General features: G+C 37.6%; 1 protein-coding gene across 4 annotated transcripts in view; it reads right to left on the bottom strand.

Annotated features, from left to right (window-relative positions):
• PARD3B (par-3 family cell polarity regulator beta) overlaps positions 1–25,833 on the bottom strand; it is a 990,710-nt gene that overhangs the window by 573,311 nt on the left and 391,566 nt on the right. The gene's annotated exons all lie outside the window — the stretch shown is intronic.

Here is a 25,833-nt window from a genome sequence, read left to right as displayed (position 1 = left end):
TAGCTATGTAGGTCTCTGGGGGAATGGTACCATCAAGGCAAAACCCTAAGGTGGGAGGTTATCAGGCATTTGTGAATAACAGCAAAGAGGCTGGGAAAATGAGCATGTGGGAGCACGTGGAAAAGGAGTAGGGCATGCAGTCAGAGAAGTACCAGGGGCCAGATTGTGAAGGTCTTGTTACCCCACTGTGGTAGGCAGAATAATGACCACTCCCTTCCAGCATCCCTGTCCTAATCCATGGAACCTGTGAATATGTCACATTAGTTACATGGCAAGGGGAAATTAAGATTGCTAATCAGTTGACCTTAACAGAGAAAGATCATTCTGGATTATCCAGTTGGTCCAATGTAATCACAAGGGTCCCTTAAATGTGGAAGAGGAAGGAAGGAGAGCCAATGTCAGAGTAATATAGCATGAGAAAGACTCAACCAGCCATTGCTGGCTTTGAAGATGTAAGGGGACCAGGATACAAGGAATACAGGTGGCCTCTACAAGCCAGAAAAAAGAAGAAAACAGATTGTCCCCTAGAGGCTCAAAAAAAAAAAAAGAAAAAAGAAAAGAAAACAAAACAACTCAGTCCTGCCAACCCCTTGATTTTAACCGAGAGACTCTAGAAGTGTAAGACAGTAAATTTATATTGTTTTAAGCTATCAAGTTTGTGCTAATTTCTTACACCATCAACAGAAAAATAATCCACCCACTACAAGGAATGCGAGTTTTACTCTGAATACTATGGGGAGCTGCTAAATAATCTGGAGCAGAGGAAAGACCTTGTCTGAACTGTATTTTAAAAACTGACTCTTATTGCAAGTTGAAAACAGACCGTGGAATAGCTATGGTGGAGGCAGGAGATGGGGTGGCAGGGTGGCAGAGGGAGGCTTGGACAGAATTGTTGAGGACATGTGGTCGAAGACAGAAATTGGTGATTCTATCGGGATGAAGAAGATACATTGCTATGGGACAGAAGAGAGAACTCAAAGAACCCACAAAAAAGGAAGCATTTGATTTAGACCTGGAAAGACAAAATGCTTCCCTCCAGATCAAGATGTCAGTGGCAGAGAAAGCTGGGTGGGGGTGGGGATAGGAAACATTTGTATTAAACAAAGAATTTAAGGGCACAGAGCTGGAAAGTTCAGCACAGGGTCTAGGACCATTCAATGATATGTTCTGTCTGAAATGTCAGAGCCAGACTATGACCTGTTTAAGGGCTTAGACTTTATTCTTTAAATGTAGTTTATAGTCTGTAAGGGGGTGGGAACAGGGCTGTTCAAGAGAAGGGCAGTACTTATTTATGACTTGCTTGGCTGGTAGGCTAGGAGTACATACTTTCACCTTATAAATGCTGTCTACCACGTGACTATTGACAAGCTTTAAGATATTGACAAGCTTTAAGAGAATTGATGGGTGGTTGGGATTTTAAACTATTCACATGAGTAATATGAATGTTACTAGTAGCTACTTAAATTAGGGAAGGGAGTAAATATATTTTTGTTTGGGGGGAAACTTCTCAATCCATAAAGAAGCCCAATTAAAATTTAATGTGTTTACACTTCTCCCTTTCTGCATTCAGTACTGTATATGAGCTATATTAGATGAGGGTGTCTTCTCCAATTTAGTCCTCAGTGCTAAAAAGCTTCTCTCATCTTAGGGCTGCTCTCAGTTATTTTAATAAGGTCCACATCAGCCTGAAAACCACCTCTGACCCAGGAGAGTCTTGAGTGTTGTCCAACCCTGTGGTGTCTGCTCCACAATCAGTCCTCTCCTTCCTGGCACCACCATTTTCATTGATGAGTTCTGATCAATGGGTGATCAGCAAAAGTGGTATGTGCCATTGATCCAAAGTCTTTAATTGTCTGTGTGAGACCATCCTGAGCTATCACCCTGATGCACCAACCAGGAAGGCCAGGTATCCCAAATGGTGCACCTGTACATGACAGTGCCTGCCACCCTGGCTCAGAGTTTCTAGGTAGACGCTGTTATTCTGTGGAGCCACCTGGATCTGCAATGAACTCTACGTGAAAGTGAAGTGAACTCTGTTGTATTCAGCCACCAAGACATTATTCAAACACAAATGACTATGATTCAGTAATGAAAGATACAAATTTAACACAGAGTAAGTATTTCTGGGGTTTGTTCTCAGAGTATTATAAGTATTGTTTGTAAGTTTTGGATGTCTTCATAAATAAGCATTCACAGAGCACTATTAAGAACAATACAATAAAATGAAAATCACAAACTTATGCCTATGACACCAAAAAAACAAAACAAAAACAAAAAACCACTAATAACCCTAATGTTAGGCAAAGGATGAGTCAGGACAAAGTTTCTAGTGATAGTATCATGCACAGATATAAGAAGTTCAGTATCTCAAACAATATGGATAGAAGTAAGGGTGATGTGCCCAGGAAATCAGCATAAAAAATTAAAAAATATTGCTCCTGTGATAACAAGGTATTAATATCACTGATAAATGTGGTAAGTTTGAATAAATGGGGCCGGCCTGTGGCTCACTCGGGAGAGTGCGGTGCTGATAAGTTTGAATAAATGAATCTGTAGAATGTGAGAATGGAAAATATAATTTCTTAAATAAATTTTATATATGTGATTATAAAAGTGTATATTTCAATAAGTCAATAAATTAAACTTAAGTAGACGATTGGGTATTTTATCTATTTCCTTAAAAGTTTTCATATCATTTTTAGGAAAATGGGAGATCACTTCATATGAGACTGTGCCATATATTTAGGGATACATACTACATTATATAACAAACAGAATTTTTAGGGGGATCTATGGTTACTACAGGTAGGAACAGGGAGGGGAAGGTAGAATAAGTGAGAGGTTGGTTAATAGACACAAAATTACAGCTAGATAGGAAAAATAAGTTCTATTCCTACACAGTAGTGCTGGGCATCTATAATCGACAATAATTTATGTTGTCAAGTGGCTAAAAGTGAAGAGCTTGAATGTTTGCATCACAAAGAAACAATAAATTTTTGCGATGATGAATTTCTAACTACCCTGATTTGATCACTACACATTGTATACATGTGTTAAAATATATCTGCACCCCATAAATATGTACAATTGATATGTTTTCATTAAATGAAAAATTTTTTAAACCCATAAGAAAGAAAGGTTACTTCTCCAACATGAGTTCCCAGCAGAAAACTTGTCTAGTTCCTCAACCCCTCCACATACTCGGTAAATGTTAGCAACAGGTTTTATGTGTGACACCTGAGCAGGCTAGCCTTGCATAAAGCACAAGGCCATGGCCGCACTGAAAACATAATTTAACAAGCCTAACCTAGCAAATCAAGCTGTGCAGCACTGGTCCCACCAGGATTGGACAGGGCTTACTGCTAATGTTATACTGTCCAGAATTTTTCCAGTACGTGGCATCTGCTCTGACCAGTTAGTTAGTGCTTTTTATGATAGTGTCCCAGTAAAAGTTCTAGTAGTAGAGCACAGAGCTGCCTGTCCAGTTACCCCTACAGATGCACAGTTTTTCCACAAAGGCAAAAAGAGGAAAAGTATACTTCGACTTGAGCAATGCTTACATTTCTCACTGTTAACAGCTCTGCAAACCCCCAGACTAAAAGAACTCGAAATGTATATTCTGTTGTATCCTATAAATAAATAGACCATTTTCCTGAACACTATTCTGTTGAGACAAACCTTTCAAGTTTCTCTGGTTCTGAGTGTATGACAAACATTTTCCATATCCATCCAAAAGTTCAGGTAAATGGATCATGTACCGCTTGCCTCCTAAGAAAGACTGAATTCTCTGAAGTAAATTGGGTAGTTCTCGATACCACTTCATTTTCATCATCTATAATGCTATTCTTCAACTGAGGGTACTCCAGTTCCAATCGTCTCCTTGTGAATATTATAGCAATTAAGAAGACCACTTTAACGTATAGGAGGAAAGAAGAATGATTATTGGTGGGACTGAGACTCTGGAATTAAGTTTAAACATTACAGGGAAAATGTTCTCATCTCCAGTGGATAGAAAAGATTTGGTGTACTTGACATTATTAGATGAAACTGAAAAAGAACATGTTCAAAGTTCAAAACTCAATTTTCAATAGTTTCTTTGTACATTCCATAGCAAGTTAGTGAGACTAGTAGAAAATATTTCATGAATTAATTTCAGAAAGTATAAAACCAAGGACATTTTGAGTAAGTGTTTTAAGAAAGCATTCTTATGAGTGTCACATTTTGAAATATGAGGGTACTTCAAAAAGTTCATGGAGAAGTGGAGTTAAAAGATGATATGAATTTTTGTATGAACTTTTTGAAGACCCCCATTTAACAGGGCAATATCAGCCATTCCTTCCATCTCCTGCTGATCCTTAGTATTTTTTAGCAATGGGGTAAATGACGATGGAAAAGATAATGGATTGTAGAACCATCACACTTTAGGGTTGGAAAGAATCTTGTAGACAGTTTGGTAACCAAGGATTCTCTGTACCACATTAGATACTTGTCTATGTGTGAAAGATGACAATACTCGTGCACACCACAAAACAAAGCAGATCTCTATCTTGATCAAAATTGTCAAACTAGTTAGAGTTGGATATTGAAAATTAAAGGACAGTCTCACTCAAAAACATAGATATAGAAGTCCTAAAGAAAATGTTAGTAAAATGAACCCAGCAATGCATTAAAAAAGATAGCACTTTACGGACAATTTGGAATTACCCTAGTAATGCAAGTTGGAAATCAATTAATACAATTCACTATTTTAGCAGATTAAAGAAGAAAAACATTTAATCTCCTCAGTGGGTAAAGAAAAAAAAAAAATGATTAGTAAAATTTAACATTCATTCAGGCCAAAAACTTTAAGTGACTAGAATTGACAGAAACTTCTATAGCTAGCAAAAAAAAAAAAAAAAAAAAAAAAAAAGTCTTTCATTTTTCTCTAATCTTTATTATACTTGTCTTTCTTGCCATACTATGGCAAAACCTCTAGTACGTCAGTATAGTGTTGAACAGAAGTGGTGACAGCAAGTGATCCTACCATAATCTTAATAAGAAAATAAGAATTTATTCAACTTTTCAACCTTGTTTGCAATTTTTTCAGATATAAATATATATATACATACAAAATATGCATTGAATAAAAGTTAAAAATATATATTAAAATATAGATATATACTTTTATTATAAACGTTTTATAATGATTTAAAGATATTTACACAAATATAACAGATACATAATATAAAAATAATACAAACACATAAATATAAAATTAAATTACATATATTTACATAAATAAATGAATAGAAAAATCACAATCAAGCATATGAAGTTGAACAAATTCTTATCAAGATTTTGAATAAAGTCACCTGCTATCACAACTTCTGTTCAAAACTAGAGGTCTAGCATAGTAAGACAAGAAAGACAAGTATAAGGATTAGTGAAGAAATGAAAGAATTTGAGAATAAACAAGGCAGTCATTAATCACAGGTGATGTGACTGCTTATGTAAAACTCCTAAAAGGAACTCAGTTAAATTATTAGAGTCCACAAAACTCTTTAGAAAATTTTCCAGTTTAAAAAAAAAAAAAAAAAAAAACTCAATTGAATTTCTGAATGCCAGAAACAAACAGAAAACAAAACATTTAAATGATATTCTGAAGAAACAACAATCACAATAATATGTTGAATTTTCAGAAGGAGAGAACAGAACTGTGGTTACTAGAGGTGGGAAAGGGGGGAAAGTTAGTGAGAAACTGGTTAACAGACACAAAGAATGATTATGTTTTGTAATGATGAATATACTAATTATCTTGATATGATCACATTTTACACAGGTATTAGTATTCAATTCTGTACTCCACAAATACATATAATCAATTATGTTTCAATTAAAAAATCAGGTATTTAGAAATAAATCCAAGTAGGTACAAGAACGTTACGGAGAGATCATCAAACTTTACTAAACAGCAGTAAAGAAAATGTAAACAGATGGAGATAAGAAATAGCACAATCATTTATTTGAAGACTCAATATTGTAAGAATGCCAATTCTCCCCAACTAGTCTATGGATTCAATTCAATCTCAGTCAAAATACAAAATCCATAAATCCATACATCCAGGGTTTTATTTCTGAAATTGACAGACTGGTTCTAAAATTTAAGTGGAAGAACAAAGAGCCAAGAAAAGCCCAGGCATTCCTGATGAAAATGAACAACCTGGGGGACCTGTCTTGACAGATACCATGGGCATTTATAAAGCTATAGTAAATAAGAGACCACAGTATTAGCACAGGAATAGAAAGAGGACAAATGAAACAGCTTACATGGCACCTAGAAACAGACACAGAAATATTTAAGAAATTTAAATTTCAACAGAACTAGCTCTGTGGACCGTTGGAGAAATGACAGACTTTGTACTAAATAATGCGTGGTAATTGACCATCTCTATAAGGGAAAGCAAAATGTGTGAAACAGTTTATCCTCAGTATATTAACATTTTAAACAGACAAAATTATAAGCCTTTTTCGTAATGCAGAAGATTATTTCTGTGAACTTTGGATAGAAAAATATTTCTTAAATAAGACACAAAATATCCAAACATAAAGAAAAGAATTGATACATTTGACTCTATTAAAATCAAGAATTCCTATTCATCAAAAGATATACAGAAGTGAAAAACAAATCACCACATAGGAGAAGATAATTGTAACATAATATTATCTACAAATGATTAGTATTCTGAGTATGTAAAGAATTCCTACAAATCAGGGCCGAGCCCGTGGCGCACTCGGGAGAGTGCGGCGCTGGGAGAGTGGCGCGGGTTCGGATCCTATATAGGAATGGCCGGTGCACTCACTGGCTGAGTGCTGGTCACGAAAAAGACAAAAAAATAAAAAAGAAGAATTCCTACAAATCAATATGAAAAGTAGAAAAGGAAGCCAAAGTCTTAACAGGAACATCACAGAAGAATAAATCTGAATGGTCAATATTTACATTAAAATAAGCTTAAACTCAAACACAATGAAATATATCATATCCATAAAATTGGTCAAATTTTAAAATCTAGCTGTATTGTTTTGCTCACCATGTGGAACAACTTAATTTTAAAAATTAGTAAAATTACTGTCGGAAGCATGTTGGCATTATCTAACATATTTGAAAAGTAACATACTCTATGAACCAACAATTTCATTCCTAAGTATATTTTCTAGAGAAAACTGTTACACATACTCATGAATACATGGAAAAGAAGGTTTATAGTCATGCTGCATGTAAGAACAAACACCTGAAAATGACACAAACGTCCATCAAAAGGAAACTGGAAAAGTATACATCAGTGAAATGAATGGATAATGGCTGCATTCAATAACATGATATGCTCCTCAGGAATGCCATTTTCAGAAGAAAAAGCCAGTTGCAGAATCATTTTCACAATATAATTCCATTTATAAAGTTTGAACTCACATAAAACTAAACAATATAATCCTTAGAGGAATAAAAACACATGGTAAAATTATAAAGAAAAGCAAAGGAATGATTACTCTAGAGAAAAGTAAAATAGATGGGACTTGCAAGGGGTACACAGGGGACTTCAAAGACGTTTATATCCTTTTTCTCAGACCAGGTGTTAGGTATACAGGTACTCATTACACTGCAATTCTTTACATGTATAACACAGGGTTTTAGGAAAGTCTCTTGTATCTGTTCATTATGTGATAAACCAAAAACCTTTGAATGGCTTCTGGGAAAATGTCCCAACTCCTCACCTTGGCTATATTTAGGCCTTTTCTGATCTGGTCTCCTCCTAGTTTCCAGCCACATCTCACCATATTTCTCTCCCATTTCCCCTCACCTTATGTTTCTTATGGCAGTCATACTCAGCTTCTTTCATTTCTTTGAACAAACAGACAATGTTATTCACTCTGGAATATTCTTTCCACTTCCATTGGCCTGGTCAATGCCTCACTTTCTCTAAGAAACCTTCCCTGAACCTCCCCTCCCAAGCTCTTTTCTTAGGTTGAAGGAACCTGCCCTGAGCACCTGTTGTAGCCTGCATTCTCCTTATCACTACACGTGCACTCTTTTGCTATTACAGTAGTTCTTGCCCTTCCCTTGCTCCCAACATTTTCTGCTTCACCTTCCCCAGTTTCAGTTACTGCTACTGGTGGTCACATACAATTCCACAAATACACCACTCATAGGCTTTAAACTGCACACCGTTCTGAGTAGCATGATGAAATCTTATACCGTTCAGCTCTGTCCCGCCTGGGATGTGAATCAACCCCTTGTTCAGGGCATCCACACTGTACACACTGCCTGCCTGTCAGTCACTCAGTAGCCCTCTCAGTTATGAGACTGACAGATCACGAGAAGCGGGAGTAGAGTACAATAAGATATTCTGAGAGAGACACCACATTCACATAACTTATATTACAGTACTATTAAAATTGTTCTATTTGTTGTTAATCTCTTACTATGGTTCAGGAAAAATACATAGTGTATATAGGCTTTGGTACTATCTGTAGTTTCAGTCATCCAATGGGAGTCTTGGAAAGTATCCCCATGGATGCGGGGTTAGGGGGAGTACTGTATTTAATAAAATAGGGTGTATGCTTAGTGACAGCAATGACCACTGATATCTTGTAAATTGTTATGAATCTACTATGTAGCCCAGTGCCTAGAACATGAACAGCACCTGATAAAAATTCCTTGATGAATAAGCAAACAAATTGATTCTTTTTCCTAGCAGTCCATTCTTTCCATTGTTAGATAGATCTAATAGTTAAAAAATATATTTTTTATACTGAATATGCCTCTGATTTCCTGCAACTTCACCCATTGGTCCAACTTACGCTTGAACTACATACATTGAGCAAGGTATATGACAGGTTATTAAAGTTGGTAGGAGAACTGGCCCCAGATCAAGAGTCAACAGACCCAGCTTGTGGTACAGTGACTTCTATTGTCATGACCTCTCCCAGCCATAATTCTTTATATGTGGTAAAAGAGAATAATGCATATTTTTTGATATTTATTTCACAGCATCACTGAAAGATCATATATTAGTGTATTTCAAAAATGTGCATGGAAAAATAGAACTAAAAGATATGCAAATCTTTCCATGAACTTTTTGAAGTACCTTCATATGTACAAATATTAACACATCTGTTAAAAACAACTATCAGGTACTTTGGATTTAAACTTAAATCATCTTTTGGTCTTTGTGTGTCAGGGAGTGGATGCCATTCCTTTTAACTACCATCCTATAACATGAGCATGCTATTTCTTATAAATTTCTCTGATTTCTCTTTTCTTATTTTAAATGTCAGTGAAAAATACATTACTTCAGACGTGTGATATGAGACAATTTCCAAATCTGAAATTACTGAACAAGTTCTCCCCTTTTACTGTCATGTATAGTTATTTAGTTCACAAATTTATTTCTTGAGACAATGAAGACAGTTTATCCTTCATGTGGGGTTTCAATATACTCAAAATGGCAAAATTAAACTAATAACACAGCATAGTTTATCGTGCTTGAGGTACTAATCTAATGTCTTCTCTTGAGTGACCATAGCTTTTTCTCTCCTTTGTATTTCTTGATCAGCCTTTTTCTCTTCAGAACTTCTCCAGAGACACCCCACCCCTTTATGTCCTCATCCACCTTCCCTGAGGTGATGACCCTCACTGGATTCTAGGCGTTTCTCTCTTTGTGATTTTCATCTGACTACATCTTTCCTTAAACATTATTTTTCCTTCCCACTTCAACAATCCCTCTTCTTACCAGCCTTTTATATGTCACCTTTTGGATTACAAAAGTACATACTTTATCTATCAATAAGCATTCCATTCTAGTGATACTTTAAAAATTCAAGGGAAAATATCTTCCAAAATGATCTTATTCCCAGAGAAAATATTAGTCTTTTGAATTTGCTTTGTCACCCCAGGGCCACATTTTAAAAAGACATTTATTTGCAAACTGATTGCCTTCATTTTACCAGTAAGTGCTTTTCTTTCTTTCTTTTAGGATATTTCAATGGGTACTTCATAATCCACATATTTTCAAAGTCAAAGCTATTCTCTTGTTGGAAGGAAAGGCATCTTTGGAAGTTGCGTTAACTCATATAGGACACTAGAGTGCCATTTAATACACCAAACCAATGCTGTTTAGCAACCTTAGAGAGTCCCTTACACACCTGGGAAATTTGATTCAGCACCTGTACTATTGTTTTAGAATACCTCCCTAAAGAAAACATTTTCTCCAGATAATGAAAAATAGCTTCAAAAGAAAAAGAGCTTTCAAAATTTGAGGAACTGCAGCGAGGGAGATATGCAGCAAATGACTATTGAGAATCTTATCACTTGAGTTAAAATTTTGCTCCTGCATTTTATAGCAGGAAGTAAAAGCTTGGCTGAGAGATGGGACAATGCTGTCCATCAAGTGTCTGTCAAATTATCCACTGAAAAGGTCATTCCAATGACAATTATTCTTATAGACAGAATCATATTAGGAATTTTTGCCAAAGAGTTTTTCAAAACTCCATAGAACTCACTGAGAGACTTTGAATAAATCTCACCTACAAAATCTAAAATTCACTTCAGAATGCTAATAATATTAATTGCATAATTTGGGAATATAAACTTGATAAAGATAATAACTAATTGTTGGATGATTTCTTCTGACTCAAAAATAGCTACCTGAGACTCCCCCCAAAAAGGAATGTCACCATTTGAAGAAATGTCATGCTAGTCTTTACACTTAGTTTAATGTATTATAGAACTGGATTTAAGAGCTCAAGAAGAGGTTATGATTTACACTAGGGAAAGTGCTGATTATTACCAAAAATTAATAATATTGCCACCGCTAAGTTAAATTGCAGTTTAGAATTGATCTGCTCTGTCCATAACACTTCATAGTTCCACAGACATGCTTTAAAGAATGATGATTCATAAGCTTATTTTGATACTGTTAGTCCCCATATATTTTTGATACAATTGCTACATGCTCTGAGGTTTCCTCTCTGTTAGTAAAGGCACCTGACAGGGCTAAGTGAAGTAAAGAAATCCAATACATTTTATTTACCAACAGAGGCCACTATCGGAGTCAGCAAAAGATGTGACAGATCTGCCACACCCAAGAAAGTCTCTAGCACATGGCCCCTGTTTTTCAGTCCAACCCAGATGCTTCCCTTCCTCACTCCCCTCCTTTGTCTACTTCATACACACCTCCTAAATCCTTGCCAGTTCTTGCCCCCAAATAAAGCTAGCTTGATATAGGGGCCTCCCTCAGTTGTTTCCACTTCTTTCAAGTGGCTTTTCTCATATAACTATATTAGAAAGAGGAGGGCCCTCAGCTACTGATGTAAGGGGGATCTAGATGTCCAGTTCAGCAAGGCCCTTGTCCAAGTGGTCACCCCCACCATGTTCATGCCTGTGGTCCAGGGCAAGAACACATGGCGAAATTTCCTCCCCTCTGTTTTTCAGCAAAATCTTAGTGAACATGTACATGTTCCCTTGAGCTCATGACTTCACACATTACTGGCCAATTTTGAAACATTCCTCTCCCACGTAAGAAATTCCCCCTTTAGAGAGCAACAGTGCCAACACAAACACTGAAGCATTTAACCTTGGTGTCCAAGTTCATATTGATTATCATTCTTCAGAAAGATGAGCATTAAGAGTTAATGAATTCTGCTGTTTGGGCTTTAATGAGTAATTGTCAAAGGAAGAAAAGTGGAGAGAGATAGCAAAAGGGAGGGAAGAAAGGAGAAGAGGGAAGGAAGGAGGATGTAAAAAAGAAGGGAGAGGAAAGGGAGCGGGAAGAAAGATGAAGACTATGTCAGAGAAGTCCTTAACCTGGTAGCCTGCAATGTTACCACTGATTTGGGGGCCTACAATCATTATTAAATGTGCCATAAGTAGTAGAGAAGATTTTGTAAAGTGTTGCAGCTGTTTAAATGGTTTGCTTGAACACTTGGTGAATTAAGACACCGTGATGCCATCTGGATGGGGGTGGAACAAAGGTGAGAAGTACTTCGTCGCCCTGATGATTATACCACACTTCCTTTACATTCCTTCTGCCAGACTTAAGTTCAGTGGTCACACAGGAGTCTCAATTTATGGATCCACATCATTAGACCCATACCTAAGTGCCAAGAGCAGCAGGAAAGGGGAATCACAGTCTCACCCATGCAATGCAGATGCGGCCCTTTTCTTTCAAACTACATCTGCATCCTCCAGGAGAAAGGTCCTCCTCCAAATTCCAGGTCCAGTTCATCTCCTGCTACTGAATTAAACACTTCCCAGAATAACCGACAACTCACACATCAAATAACATTCCTTTGTTACTTATCTGTGACACATTTATCCTTAATTTTAATATTATTCATATGAAATACAGAAGGGAAACTTTTCCTTCTCCTAGGGACCCTGGCTGTCACTAATCTAAATATGAAACTCCATGAAGTTCTTTTGCCAACTTGCCCCTGTGAGTTACCCCATTTTAAGTCTATTCCATCCTCAATACAAAACTCCAACAATTTCAGTGATAAAGTAGCAGCATTTACACATCCAAACTATATGTGAAAACTGTTTTAGTTATTCTCTGAATAATGAGAAGATTGAAAGATCTTGACTACTACAAATATGTTTTAGCAAAAATCTATCAATACTTGTCAAATATTGCAAGTCAAGTCCTCTTACAAAGAAATTCATTATTTAATTCTTTGGCTAATTTTGACTACTAAATTATAAATACAGTGAAAAATTTCTCAGATATTGAATTTTTTTTTTTTCTAATAATTTTGCTTTAGATGCTTTACAGATATAGAGGTGGCAAAACTTCACTTCCATTTTCTTAGGGTCCCAACTGGTCTGAGAATTAATTTGACATAAGACAGATTAAAAGGAGAAAAGCATACAAATTTATTAAACACAAGTTTTACATGACATGGGAGTCCTCATGAGGACTCCAAAGGAGCAGAGTCAGTCACATACTGAGTTGGACCAAGAATATAAGTTGTGAAAATACAACTGAATTATGTGGGAGGCTTAAAAGATAAGAGTTATTTTAATAAAGTCTGTACAGAATCCTCTTAGTCTCAACTTTCTCATCCTTGAGGATAAGGATGTTGCATCTTTCTGGTATAGGGAGGGTATTTTTCACATGGGAATTACATCTTCTGCTTTTAAGAAACAGCAGGAAGGTCAGAGTGATCTTTCTGCTCCTGCTGTTTTTCAGGTGCCCTTAACTTAAACAGTCAATATGCTGAAGGGATATATTTTTAACTCCCTCAAAGGTTATAAAATGTCTGAATAGTTTTTTCACACAGGGTGAATCACCTCCTCTGAATTATCAACGGAATTCATTAGTTGAATTTAATAATATCAATTTTTTTTTTACTTTCCTTAAAGAGAACTGTCTCCTCCCCATCTCCCCCCTCCCACCCACCCCCCACTCCCCCACACACATGCACACACATTTTTGAATGCATTCTTTACTAAAGCCTCAGTCTAAAACTTCATGAGTGTCAATCCAAAACACACACTCAGTTGGTTAAGACAACAGTACAGAGTTAACAACTGTATTTTCTCAATATTTAATAACAGCAATATTTCAGACTGAAACTACCAAATCCTTACATAATATCTAAAAATCATCAGGCCAAACCAGTTGGACAACCAAAATTGCATTGTCCATACCAACATTTCAGTTTCACCATGCTGAGAAAACACCAGAAAAAAACTCCTGAAAAACACTTGAGCTGTGTCTACTTACACCAAATCAGGTGGAAAATGGAGGCAATTACCCAGATAATCCAAGCAAATCAAGACAAAAAGTACCCCAATTATTTACATACCTTAAGTGAAGTATTTTTAGTTGTTCTAGATTTAGGTAATTACACCCATTCTCCTTTCAGACATAATGCAAATTGAAATTCTCCCCTCTAGTAAAATCAAACAAAAAGATAAGCACTACAGAGTATATTGCAATTTATAAAGCATATTAATTTTTATTAGACACAATGACTAGACTAATTCCTTTTTAAGTTTATGCCAATTTAAGTCCTGAGTATACACACAGGCTATTTAATACTGAATTGTTATACCTTATCTAAGGGCAATCATATAATTTTTTACTCATTTCAAAAGATTTAATTAGATTTTTTTTTTTTTTTTTGGTTTTGCCATACACCTAATTAAAATCCTTAAGCTTGACCTTAAAGATTGTGAGTGGTAGAATGAGTTGGGACTGGTGTTAAATATGAGTCTTCACTTCCATGATACTGCAGAGCAATCTGGTGGGCACATTGTTTCATGACGGTAGCCATCATACTACATAAAAAACTCATTCATTATGTTTACTGTTTGTCTCCTTCCACGTAAACTACACAAAAGTAGGAAGATTTTGTATTTTGTTGTTCTTTAGTGCTATATTTCTAGCACTTATGAAAGTACCTGGCATATAGTTAATAGTTCAGTAAATAATTGTGTAATGAGTAAATAAATTTTAGATTGTCATTTTTTTAATAATCATACCTGCTTGACCCATTAAATCCAGCCAGATCTCTATCTCCTCACTGTGGAAGGCAAGAAAATTAACATCCCTATACATTCTATTTTGTGAGATTCTACTGTGGGTTTTTGTTGTTGTTGTAACAGATTAATCTCATTGATGTAAACTATTTCACTGCATGAATATACCATAATTTATTATTTTACCAGTGATGGCAGTTGGATTGTTTATAACTTGGGACTAATACGAATAGGGATGCTGTTATGTTTTTGATGAAAATATATCCTCCTTTCTGCTGAGAATTATCTAGGTTACCTAGGATTAAGTGGTAGAATCATAAGATACATCTAGGTTTAATCTTAGCAGATACTCTTAAACAGTTCTCCAAAAATACTGAACTAATTTAACCTCCCAATAGCAATGTATGAGAAAGATTCAGTTACTTCAGAGCCTCACAAAAACCTGGTATTATCTTTTTCGTTTTAGTAATTCCCTACGTATTGATAATGGTCTTGTATTTTTTTTAAAAAATAGCCACCTTCTTTTCAATTAATTATAAATTTATAGAAAAGTTGCAAAGATAGTACAAAAAGTATCAAGTTTCCCCTGTGTTAATACTTTACATACGGTGTTACTTGTATCAAAAAGAGTAAGTTAACATCGCCACGTTACTATTAACAAAGCTATAGATTTCATTTGGATTTCACCAGGTTTTCCACTAACGCTCTTTTATGTTTCCGGAATCAATTTAGGATATCATATGTACAAAGGCACTTCAAAAAATTCATGGAAAAATATAATCAAAAGATAACACAAACCTTTCCATGAACTTTTCAAAGACCCCTCGTACTTAGTCATCAAGTCTTCTCTGGTCTGGGATAGTTTCTCAGTCTTTCCTTGTTGTTTATGACGTTAGCAGTTGTGAAGAGCACTAGTCAGGTATTTTGTAGAATGCCTCTCAATTTGGGCTTGTCTAATGTTTTCCTCATGCCTGAGGTTATGGATTTGGGGGAAGAATGCCACTGAGGTGAAATGCCCTGTTCATTGCATCATTATCAGTGTACATTATAACACTGGCTTATGTCCAGCATATTAGTCCATTTCCGTTGCTTATGACAAAAAACACAGAACTGTATAATTTATAAGAAAATGAAATTTACTGCTTACAGTTTCTGAGGCTGGAAGGTCCGAAGTCCAGGGGACGCATCCAGTGATGGTCATGATTGGGACAACAGTGATGGCAGGTTATCACATTGCAGAAATTGCAGAGCAGAATTAAGGATAGTTCCCCTTTCAATTACCATGATATTATTTCCCACCCTGGCCCCGACTGTGACAGTGTTAAGAGGGTGGGAAATAATATCATGGTAATTGAAAGGTGGGGCTTTGAAGAGGGGATTAGATTGTAGGATCATGCAGTAGCAAATGGATTAATAATGGTGGCCAGGGGTGTGGTTCTGAGAGCTTTAAAAAGAGAGCAGTGAGGAACTATCCTTCATTCTGCTCTGCAGTTTCTGCACACTGTCACAGTCGGGGCCAGGTTTTGGGGGGACACTCAATCCAAGGCACCTGGTGATAATCTCGATGACTCGGTCAGTTAGTATTTGCCAGGTGTTTTTGCTGTAAATTTACTATTTTTCTTTTTCAATATCCTATTCTTTGGAAGTGAGTCAAGTCAAGCCCATACTCAAGGTGGACAAAGTATACGTTACTTGGAATTCTTCAGTAAGGAAGATTTGTCACCCCATCCTTCTATCCCACCACCTCTATTTATTTATTTAAACAGTCATTTATTTATATCAGTATGGACTTATGCATATTTATATTTGGGTTCTAAACTAATACTACATGGTTTATTTTGTTGTTCAAATTTGCAATGTGGTTTTAATGTGTTTTCCTGTCAGGATTAATGAAAATGAACACATTTTTATATATTTACTGGACATTTAAATATCTTATTTTATGATGTGTCTGTTAGAGTTCTTTTCTATTTTTCTGTTGAATTGTTTGCTGTTCTCTTATGACTTCTGGGAGCTTTTTATATACTCTGGACATGGCCCTTTCTCAGATATATGCATCACAAATATTTTCTTAGAGTCTATGGCTTTTCTTTTCATTCTTTTAATGGACCGTTCTTTAAGATAATCCAATTTATTGAACTTTTTCCTATGGCAAGCACTTTTTGTGTCCTGATTTAAAAACAAGCATAACTCCAAAGTTATAAAGATAGTCCCATACATTGTCTTTCATAGTTTTTGTTGTTATTCCTTTATATTTAGGTCTACAATTTGTCTAGCACAGATTTTCATACATGGTGTGAGGTAAGGATTAAAATTCATTTCTGTTCTACATAGATAATAAATTGATTCAGCATTATCCTTTCACCAGGGCACAGCAGTGCCAAATATGACATAATTCAAATGACTATAAGGGGCAATTGATAAAATTCCTATTCTATTCCATTGTTCTGTCCTTATGCCCAAACCATACTGAGTAAGTTTTTGTAACTTTATAAATCTTTTTATCCGGTAAGGTAGCTCTTCCAGCTTTTTTGTTCTTCTGCACGACTGTCTCGTCAATTCTATCCTAGCCTCATCTTTCGAGTTGCCATTTTTCATTTAATGTCTGGTAAGTTGTGTTATCCATTCATATTCTTGATAAAGTACTCAGTTGTGTAACAACAAGCTGCTTCAGTTGTTCCTACTCATACATGGGTTATTCCTGAACAAACCTCTCCTCTGAATTAGGTGGCTGACATCATAAAGCATGTTCACTAACAGGTCTCATTTTAATAAGCATGCACATGAAGCAGGCAGGCAGGCTGTCCACTTCCATCCCAGGCCACCCCTCAATACCAAAAGGAGGAAGGCTTTACTCCAGGGAGTTTGAAGACAGAGGCATCTGTTACTCTGGTTCTATTCACTTTCCATTTACAGTAGTTTTATTAATCTGCCTTCACTCCCTTTATTTTTACATTAAAACTGTCATTTTAATAAATGTTGGGAAAGGAAGAAACACGAAGTACATTCAACTCTCTTTTTGCAACCTGAACACTGATGTGCTTTACTGAGTGAGTGATAAAGGAAGTGAAATTATAGTTAGCTAAAGAGGAATACTGCATAAAGATGGGTACCCCATGTCCGTGTATGTTAACACCATCCATTTTAAGTTTCAATAAAAAAATTAAAATATAAGAACCATTGCACTGAACTGTGGACATCTTGAGGGAAAAACTGCATTTTTTAAAATTTCTATATTCCAATAGAGAAGCTCCATGCCTAATAGACATTGATAATCAACTGTTTGCTAGTTTTAAAAGCATTACTGTTCTGTATCAACACCTTAGAAAAAAACTCACTTCAGAGACACACAGACCAGATGTTTGTGACGGTTCCTCTCCATAATGCCAGACCAGGCTGCTCCCAGTCTTCTGAGCCCTGTGCTGGCCCCCAGGAGGCTGCCTTTAACTCAATGCTCCACACAGGCCATTTTTTCTCTGGTTGCCTCTTGGGCATGGCCATCAGGAAGGACAAGCAGGAGATCAGAGGGTAGGAAGAGAGAGATATTGGGGTGTTTATCTGTTCTGCTCCCTCCATGCCAGCTCCAGCTTTGAAAGTGGCTGCACTCAACAACCTTAAGTGGCAGGTTAGGATTCTCTAAGGGCCTCTCTCCTTCATGAATAGTTCCTTTATTAGATTATCTTCAATTACGCCTGTGTTTGTACCATTTGTTTCCTCTCGGCACCCTGACTAATACAGTATTCTAGGTCAGATGAGTGAGTGGAGCAACATTAAAAACAGATTTTTATTCCCTTGTGTAAAGGTACTGTCAAACATGGAAAGCACGAACTTCTCAATTGTAAAAGAAAATTCTTATGAACCATATGCAGAATCAGAGTGAGAACATAAAATGCTTCAGTTAAAAGATAAAAAGGATCAAAACAATTACAAATCTCTAAAACTTTTTACAAATCTCTTAAAGCAAGCACAATGATATTACTTGAAAACTTTGCAGCAATTATACTATTTTGATTAATGTCCCTGGCTATTGATTTGGCTTTGATAAGCCATTTTACCATTTATCTTGTAAGCCTAAAGAAAGGAAAAACAAAAATTTAATTTTATGATTTAGGAGAAGGCATAAGGTGACTAGAATCTAAATTAACAAAAAAGAATATGGTTTCATGGGTGGAAAGTGAGAAAGAGAGAACAAAAGACCCAGTCAATATACCAATTGTATAAACACAGGAGATATTTTTTCTTCCAAGTAATCAATAATAAATATGATGAAAGTAATAATAATGACTAGTATGACTAGCATATAACTAGTAGTTATATATCACCTATCATGTGACAAACACTATTCTTAGTGTTTTACAGTTACATATACATATGAACACATTAGTTGCTCACAACAACTCAGGTAGGTCATTACCAGTATCACCCATTTTACAGATGAAGAAACAGACACGGTGAGCGTGAGGTTAGGTAACTTGCCTAAGGTCACACAGCTTGTAAGTGGCAGAGCCTTCTTTGACCTAGGCAGTCTTGCTTCAGGGTTGTGATCTCAATTTCTATACTATACCACTGGAAAAATGTAACATTATATAATCTATATACTTCTCCATCTCTTATTTCTCTTGGAAATAATGCATTGCCTACTTGTTTCATCAAGAAACTGGAGAAAAAAGTGAAGTCAAATATTTTGAGTACTGAGAAAAAAAATACTATTTTTAAGAAGATATGAATTACAGATAAAAATTTTACCCAATCTCGCGTAACTCTTCACCTTGAGGTAACAACAGAACATTACATTATCAAGTTTGTGACAACTACCAAACAAATGTTAAACATTTTTTAAAAATAGGGAAATTAAGACAGTCAAGGAAGGTCTTTTAAAGAGAATTGATTTTTGAGTAAGTTTTGAAGATGATGATTAGTCTGAAAGAGGGAAAGACACAAAACTCATCCTCCAGACTTCTTAAAGGAACATCTTCTAAGATGATCAAGTTGCTCCTCAGTCCACCCCGTGATGTAGAGGAGTTCAAGTGTAGGACAGTAATGTTTACACAAATTAGACACTCACCTGGAGAAGGTGCTTTGAGTCAGAATGGGGGACTGAAAATGGAATTTGCTTAAACTTCTACGTATCATGCAAATAAATTAGGCTGATAGGCTACAGATTTGGAGAAGAAAACATCACCATTGGATGTCTAATCAGTAATTCCATTTAGTGCTCATTGGAAAGGAAGCAAGTAGTGGGTCCAGACATCTACTGCCTGTCTAGGCATTACAAATTCTTCTAAACAGTGCACCCGCTGAACTCACTTGGGTAGAAGTCTTGCCTCTAAATTCACTACCTAGAATTAAAGGAGTACGTTTGACTGGAGTGTCTTCAGGGAGAAGGATGGATGGATAGATGGAGACAGATATCCATCTATCAATCTATTAGAGCCTTGGAAACCTCATTTGGTCAGTAGAAGACACTGGTGGTAGTAGAAAGACTTTCCACTTGGGATCTTTATTATTTTTATTGCCTAATAGAAAATAAATTTAACACTGTCCAAACTACAGAGTCAATGAAGACTGTATAATCACAAATACACTAAAAACTTGCAGTTTTATTATTTCCATGCCCCTCTCAATTAAACATCCAAATAAAGGACAAACAATAAACCAAGCTATGGAGAGACATCACACATGAAGCATCTGCAAGCATCTGACTTTATTTATGAGGTAAGATCTTTTTTAACTATAAGATTTTGTAATTATATACTCTGTGTAATTATGACGATAGTTGTACATTATAAAAATGGAACCCTAACTGTGGAGCTCTTAATCCTGTTTGTGATGCCAATTGTATAGCTACATGACCATGCTAGTTATCGGGCTCTTTTACCTGCCAGTAATCCTGTACTGACTAGGCTGATTGTCGAGGTAAGGCTGGGTCTTGAGCCCACAGACCCCTCAAGCCCATTCACAGACTGGGTCACTAACCCTTCCAATGCCAGGCTGGGTCCCCAGACCCCTCACACACCAGGCTGGGTCACCAGACCCCTTACACGCAGGTCTATGAGCTAGATAACCGGCCAAAAGGTCCTTGGAGCCATAGGTTGGAAAGCATGGCCATGTAGGGCAGATGCCTGAGGCAGATGCCTGCCCACCTGCTTCACTAAAACTAACTCTTCTCTCTCTCTCTCTCTAGAACACAAGAATAGCAACAAAACTAAAAAGATACATTGGCACGCATGCAAACTAACTCCACACACACACACACACACACACACACAAATTGCTTACAAAGGATGTGCTAAAACCACACCCAAGTGGACCCAAGGCAAGGGCACTGACCAAACTATTCTATTTTCCCAACAATCCACCCCTTCAGGGTCCCTTGCTGCACAATCTATGCATTCAGAATCTTCTGCAAGATTCCCCTAGTGAGGATAAATTACCCTTACACTTACATACTACACATTCCATTCCAGTCCCAAAAGTCTTTAGCTTGTTGCAGCACCAACTCAAAAGTCCAAAGTCCAAAGTCTCCTCTGAGACCAAAGGCAAAAGTCCTTCCAGCCATGAACCTGCAGAGTCAAAAACAAGTTGATCTACTTCCAAGATAGAGTGGGACAGACATTGGGTACACATTCCCATTCCAGAAGGGAGGAATAGAAAGGAAAAACAGTCCCCAAACAAATCCAAAACCCAAACATGGCAAACATTAAGCACATTGGGGCATCTGGACCCCTAAAATGTGGGGCAACCGCGCTCCTGCAGCTCCACCAAGTGCAGCCCATTGAGCTGCCCTGGTGCCTGCATCTTCTCCAGACTGGTGCTGCACATTGCCAGCAGCCCCATGGTTCTGGGCTCCTGGTGGCAGTCCCACCATCCTGGCTCCACTAGACATTTCCCCAGTGGGGGTTCTCTGTAGGGGTTCCGACTCCATTTTTCTGCTCCACATTGCTCCACAGATGACCTCCTGCAGTGGTTCCACTCCTGCAGCAGGTCTCCACCTGAGTCCCCCTGCTTTTTCATACATCTTCCGAAATCTAGGTGGAGGCTGCCATGCCTCCACTGCTCTCACATACTGCTGGCCTGCAAACTTAACACAACATGAACACCACCAAAGTTTTCGGCTTTTTTTCTTCGGAGGTGCTAAGGCAGGATTGCTCCAGCCAGAGCAGCTGGGATGCAGGGGGCAGTTTGCCAAGGGCAATGACACCTCAGGTCTGCCCTCCAGGACAAACTCAGTTCACCTAGGATGGGAGGGGTTCTGTCCCAAACTTCTCAAATGCCCTCAGGGTCTGTGATGGGTGGGGCACCCATCCAGACTTCTCAAATGCATTTAGGGCTTTTTTTCCCCATTGTCTTAGCTCTTAGCATCTTGCTGCCTCACCTCCAAGATAATGTCTTCAGTAAACAGTTTATCTGTTTCACCCTTGTGTTTTTCTCCTGCTCTCTGCTTGTCTACTCATGGCCAGGCTGCAAATTTTCCAAATCTTTATGCTCTTCTTCCCTTTACAGTCTGGCTTTTGAATTACTTCAATCAGCTCGGCTTACACCAGCTACTCAGTCAGTCTCAGGCAGTTCAGCAGCATTTGCCCACACAGTTCAAACAGCTGCATTTTCCCAGTCCATCAAGGAGTGGCTGCCCTGCCCCTGTGCATATCTGCAGCTATCCTGTAACAGCTGCCACAGAGACAGGCTCATAGTAACGGAGACTAACATATCTGCAGCTATCCTGTAACAGCTGCCACAGAGACAGGCTCATAGTAACGGAGACTAACTTTTCCACCTTTTCACCAGGTGAAAACATACTTGAAATTCTGCAGGGGCACCGATCCTCGGGTCATCTGCCCATCGGCATGTGGCACTCTTTTCTCAGGTTTTATAGCACCCAGCCGGACATCAGGTTTAAGTGGCACCCTCCAAGCCTTTTGCCTTTAGGTAAATGCTACATGCATTTACTACATAGTCTCTAGAGCACATTACACCATCCACCCCAGGTCTCACAGCTGGAGCTGCCAGGGGCTCTCCTTGTTTCTGCTGCTTTACTGTCTCAATTTCTCATACACGACAGGTCGTGCCTGGAGATGCACAGTTTCCCCCAACTCACCACTGGGTTGGTTGTCTTCCCTGGTGTGAGAGGCAGGAGTGGCCAGTCGCTACACATCATCCTCCCGGACACTCATCCATGCTTCCAAGGACTCTGCTTTCTGCCACAAATCTCGAAGAGTTTGCAGCATAGTGATCAGCAGCCAGGCTCCAGTTAGCAGAAAAGTGGCTACCAGGCATCACATGCTCAAGGACAGCCACATTTCCTCCCTTTCCCAAGAGGTTTTCCATTATAGTACCTGGTCTATGCTGCCCTGCAGTACAGTATGCAGCAACCAGATCCCAGTCAACAGGAAGGTGGCCATAGGGAAGAGCATATTCAAAAGTAGCCACATTTCCTCCTCCTTCCAAGGGCTTTTGGCTCCTTTAACTGCTCAGAATCCTGTTGCAGACTATGCCAATGTGGTGCTCTTAATCCTGCTGACTATGCCAATTGTAGCGCTCTTAATCCTGTTCGTGATGCTAATTGTCTAGCTACATGACCATGCTAGTTATTGGGCTTTTTTACCTGCCAGTATTCCTGTACCGACTGGGCTGTTTGTTGATGTAAGGCTGGGTCTGGAGCCCACAGACCCCTCAAGCCCGTTCACAGACTGGGTCACTAACCCTTCCAATGCCAGGCTGGGTCCCCAGATCCCTCACACACCAGGCTGGGTCACCAGACCCCTTACACGCAGATCTATGAGGTAGGTAACCAGCCAAAAGGTCCTTGGAGCCATAGGTTGGAAAGCATGGCCATGTAGGGCAGATGCCTGCCCACCAGCTTCACTAAAACTAAACTCTTCTCTCTCTCTCTCTCTCTAGAACACAAGAATAGCAACAAAACTAAAAAGATATATTGGCGCACATGCACACTAACTACACACACACACACACACACACACACACACACACACACACACACACACACACACACACACACACACACACACACACACAATTTGCTTATAAACAGTGTACTAAAACCACACCCAATGGACCGGAGGCGAGGGCCATAACCAAACTCTTCTCTTTTCCCAACACTAACCAAGTTAAGAGACTTGCCCAGTCATTTATTTTAAATCAGCTAGATTACAAGTTGCTTGGGAATGAGTTCATGACTTATTTTATATTCCTCTGGTCGCCTAACATAATGCTTTTCATCTACTGGGCCATCAATAAATAAGTATTAATTAACTAAAGTCTGTATGCCACCATTTTCTCTAGCATTAAAACCAAATATACTGATTTCCACGGCTATATTCTTAAGCCAATCATCTAAAAAGAGCAGATGTCAGCTCTGCAAATGCTAAAGTCTCTGCTGTAAGGGCAATTAACTGTAACACCAAACTAAGGTCATAAGGTCAAAGGATGTTATTCCTGAACTGTGACTAAATAAGAAATTCGCCTCATGCTTTCAGATGTCTGGGGTAGACAGTCTATTTGTTTTAAAAACACAAGTAGAGTTTAATTGATCATCACGATTATACAGAACCAGATGACACAAAGCCATTCAGCTTGCTGCTATCCATGTGATTTTTTAGTATAGCAGTGCAAAAAGATAGAGAAACATCATTCTTTCCAACAGTTACAAGAAATATGAACACCGAAGTTGATGGCTTATTTAGTCAGTATTATCTTAAAACACCAAATACAAGTGTTTTAACTTTAAATAGGTTGTGGTATGGCAAAAAGCCTGTTCATTTCCTTGATCATGAAATATTCCGTGTATGTACACACATTAAGTAACCACAGTCAAGTCTTCCATATAAACAAAACAAAAATAAGACGCACCACATAAAGCACCACATAAAGTCACTTCCTCTAATTTTACATACTCGCAAAAACAAAGTCTCAGATTTCTTCCATCTGTAAGGGAGTTTGAAGAGTTTAACAGAGTCTCATATTTACATAGAAGAGGAATCAGAATATATTCTTAGAAGGTTACCTTTCTGATAGCTATCAAAATTTCCCATTAAGCCAATGAATAAACAGAATGGACACCATTTTCAGCATACCAAATGATGAATGCATGTTTCAAAGATAAATTGACAGGGTGTGGTGGTGATATCTGGGAGGTCCTCCTCTTTTATCTGGTAAACATTAAAAAAAGGGTAAACAAAAGAGAGATAGCTTTACTTATGGAGATTGCTAAGTAGAGGCTGTCACCTTTCGTTATCACTTTGGGATGTGAGAATGAACAGATCAAGCTGTTTTCAGTATTTCTTACTTTCAATGGGCCAAATCAAGAACTCAGTAAAATTTCAAAGAGTACAGAAAAAGGAAATAAGCAAATATGTGTATATTGGAGCATAATTCATCATATGGCTTTATCAGAGAAAGCAAATGAGAAAATACTGAGCCAGTCATAAAAGTGTGTCCATCTCTGAGTGACTTGTCCTTAAGATGGATCTTCTGTAAATAATTAAATTAGTAGATTTTTTGGGGGTCTGCCCCTGTGGGCAGAAAGAAAAAAAATTACACACGCACAAGAAAAAAAAACACCAAAAACCAAAAACCAAAAAAACTTCCAAAGGCTAAACCTTATATTCATGTTGTCAGTGTAAAAGAGGGTTTGCCATATATTGAATTGTTAGCAAGTCTGCTGAATTTCAAACTGCAAAAGAAAATCAGCATGATTATTATAAATGATTTGTTTAGGTGTGATAAGAAATTTACTTGAAAATGTAATGTATCTTACAGCCACAAAGATTTATATGTATAAAAATTTGAGTCATATTGTTAAAGTTTTTATACAGATAATATAAAAGCATTTTTTAATACACATTTTAAATACTATTAAGCTCTGAAAAGCAGCACCTGTGTTTATAGAACAGAGGGCAATTGTGCTTGCCTGTATCTTGGCTGTCTCAGAGTACCTGAAACAGAGGAGAGAAAGATGGGGACTGGCTATAAGAAAGGAAGACGAGGATTGTAATGCGTGGGTAGGGGTGGGAGGGAGGGGGGAAAGAGGAGACCTTTAAGCACACACATTGGTTTTTTTCCTTCCCTTTCTTTATTAAAAGGACAAACTGCAAATCATTTTATCAGTGGTCCAGGGAACTTCAAGAAGCTGAATATGACAACATCGCTGCAAATATTTTTACTACCTAGGAACTAGGCCTCTGCAAACATGGCTTCACTGGACTTACTATTAAAAGCAATCTGCAAAAGAAGCTTAAAAACCCAGGGGTCTAATATCAAGTGAACAGTAGGAAAGGTGACCTTTCATTCCGTTTGTT

This window comes from Cynocephalus volans, chromosome 1 (assembly GCF_027409185.1).
Source record: "Cynocephalus volans isolate mCynVol1 chromosome 1, mCynVol1.pri, whole genome shotgun sequence".
Classification (NCBI taxonomy): Eukaryota; Metazoa; Chordata; class Mammalia; order Dermoptera; family Cynocephalidae; genus Cynocephalus; species Cynocephalus volans.
The sequence above is the reverse complement of the archived record's forward strand: the minus strand, read 5'-3'. Positions and strand labels throughout refer to the sequence as shown.